The following is a 3381-nucleotide window of genomic DNA, read 5'->3' as shown; positions in this document are numbered from 1 at the left end:
AAAAAAAAACTAAAATTTCTAAAACGTATTTGCGTGGTAGGCTGCTTAAATGCATAGAGCTTTTGAATGTTGCATGTTATAAATGATATTCGTGTATGCATGCATGTATGTTTAAGTCTATATATATACATGCATACATACATACATACATATACATAAATATATATATATATATATATATATATATATATATATATATATATACATACATACATATATATATATATATATATATATATATATATATATATATATATATATATATATATCATGCGCATATAACAGTACCTATATCTGTCTATGTATACATAAAGAAACACACATTCATCTGTATATATATGTATATACGTACATAAACATATGTATAAGAAGGTAGCAAGTGTGAATTTGTGTACAAATTCACACACGCACGCACGCACGCACACACACACGCACACGCACACACGCATATATATATATATATATATAAAAGTAAATGAGTATATGCATATATACGTACAGGTATGTGCATACCGACATCCACCTGTATGTATAGGTGCATATCTGGGTACAGGACATTGCACACAAACGTAGACGAGAACACACGAGCCACATAGAGAACATTCTACTTCTTCAGCTACCCACGTTTTAACACCGGCGTTTCGACGAGCTTCGGGCAGGACGCAACGTTAAAACGGCTCGTCCCATGGATCGCAGATTAAATCTGTATACGCAAATTAAATCTAGCCATGGAGGAATGTAGTGGCGGACGAAAAACAAGACAGGAAAACAAACAGAAGGCTTTACGGCCAGACGAGAAAAATTATGTGTGTATGAACGCGATGAGGCACGGAACCGAGAGAGACAGTGGTAGCGTGTGTTACTTGGCGAAAGCCAAGGAAGGAAAGGATTATTGACCGGAAGCATGTGACCATGCCGGTGTAAAGGGAAGAGAGAGAGAGTGGTAGAGGGAGAAAGAGAGGGAGGAAGTAGAAGAATGGTGAGCAACGAGAGGAAAAGAGAAGGAGAGGAAATACGAGGGGGAAAAGGAGATACGTAGTAGTAACAGAGGAAGAACAAGAGGGGTAAGGCGAGATACGTAGTAGTACAGAGGAAGAACAAGAGGGGTAAGGCGAGATACGTAGTAGTACAGAGGAAGAACGAGGGGGGGGAGAAAGGAAAGAGAAAGAGATAGAGTAGCGTCGGAGGATATATATATATATATATATATATATATATATATATATATAGAGAGAGAGAGAGAGAGAGAGAGAGAGAGAGAGAGAGAGAGAGAGAGAGAAGGGCAGACAGACAGATAGACTGTGGGAAATACAGAAAGAAAGTAAAAGAAGGAGAAAAAGACTGAGAATAAGAGAGTATGGATATGTGTATATGCGCGAAATTCTAAAACCAATTTTAAAATCCATCTATGAAAGTATGTTTCGCTGTCCAATTGTACACAAGGAAATAACAAAACGCTTTAAGTACACCTTCATCAGTGAATGTCAACCATTATTTGCATTAATGGCAAACCAGATATAATATACATGTGTGTATAGATAGATAGATAGATAGATAGAGAGAGAGAGAGAGAGAGAGAGAGAGAGAGAGAGAGAGAGAGTGAGTGATAATATTAATAATAATATGACAACAAATGAATGAATGAGATCTCGATATTATGTAAAATAGAGGAATTTATCTATAAATATATCTAACAACTAGCTGGTTATCATAATAAAACTTAGTTCGGATAAATATACATATATATATGTGTGTGTGTGTGTGTGTGTGTGTGTGTAGAAAGAGATAAATAGATATACAAATATTTATTTCTTCATTGCCCACAGGGTGCTAAACATAGAGGGGACAAGTAAGAACAGACAAAAGTTGTAAGTCGATTACATCGCGCCCAGTGCATAACTGGTAGTTATTTAATCGACCTCGAAAGGATGAAAGACAAATTCGACCTCGATGGAGCTTGAACTCAAAACGTAAAGGCAGACGAAATAACGCTAAGTATTTCGCCCGGCGTGCTAACAATTCTTATTTGTTTATTGCCCACAAGGGGTTAAACATAGAGGGGATAAACAAGGACAGACAAAGGGATTAAGTCGATTACATCGACCCCAGTGCATAACCGGTACTTGATTTATCGACCCCGAAAGGATGAAAGGCAAAGTCGACCTCGGCGGAATTTGAACTCAGAACGTAACGGCAGACGAAATGCCGATAAGCATTTTTCCCCGGCGCGCTAACGATTCTACCAGCTCGCCGCCCTAAGATAGGTATACAAATATTGACCAGCAGATGTTTAAGTAGGCATTGCCAGAGACAATAGGATTTATTGTTTGTCTCCATCACCATATATTCCGCAGTTACTTGTTCTATTACTTTTTATTACTTGTTTTTTTTTTTAGTGATTTCTGGTGGGAAGGCTTTAATCTTGTGCTGCTATTAAAATCCCTCAGTCTCTACTTCGAGTCTTGAGCTTCTCAGCCATAGTTGGGATTTTGCTTTGTATATTTCTTTCTGCTTATCTTAACCCAATACTTTCCATGTAGAGGCTTTTCCTGCCATCGTTTTATCATGATGCATTGTTTTACAGCTTGTGTTGTTTCTTCTTTTTCTTCATCGTTGTTAGGTAATATGACTTCCTTTTTGTATTTGTCAGCTTCCTTAAAGACAGAAGACAGTTTTTTTGTTTTGTTCGAGTTTTGTGAAGTAGATTTGTTCTTGTATTTCTTCTGAAGTAGGTATTTCTGTAGTCCTATGGTGGTTATTCCATAATAGTTTTCTAGCTGTATAAGGCCTCTACCACTTCGATACGTAGTGTATATAGCCTTTCTATGTCATTATTTTTCTTGTTTTCCTGTCTATTTTGATTAGTTCATTTAGAGTCCAGTTAAGAACAATTTAGCTATAACTTACAACTGGGACGGCTAGAGTGTTGATACCTATTATCTTGTTTTTCACATTGAGCTCTGTTTGTAGTATTTATCTAACTTGTCTATATAGTATTCCTTTCTTATCTTCTCTTTCATTTGTGTGTGTTGTGTCGTATCTAGTTTATTGATTTCTAAGTATTTGTATGTCTGGCTTTGGTCTAATTCTTTTATTTCATTTATTTTATCTAGTGTGATGTTGTTACTCTTAACTAGTTTTCTTCTTTTCAACTGTCTGTTGTAATGTCTCCAGCTGTTTATCATTTGTAGCATACAGTTTAAGATCATCTATATACAAGAGATGGTTTTGCCGTAACAGTTGTATCCGCATCTAGTTCTGTTTAGCATGTCAGATAAAGGTGCCAGCGATAAGCAGAAAAGGAGTGGAGAGACGTGTTTCACGGGAATATTCTTCTTCTAATGAGGATGGCTTTGGTTTTTATGAGTCCCCCTTTTGTCT

Source organism: Octopus bimaculoides, chromosome 4 (genome assembly GCF_046866305.1).
Source record: "Octopus bimaculoides isolate indiv1 chromosome 4, ASM4686630v1, whole genome shotgun sequence".
Classification (NCBI taxonomy): Eukaryota; Metazoa; Mollusca; class Cephalopoda; order Octopoda; family Octopodidae; genus Octopus; species Octopus bimaculoides.
This window is presented reverse-complemented; position numbering follows the sequence as displayed.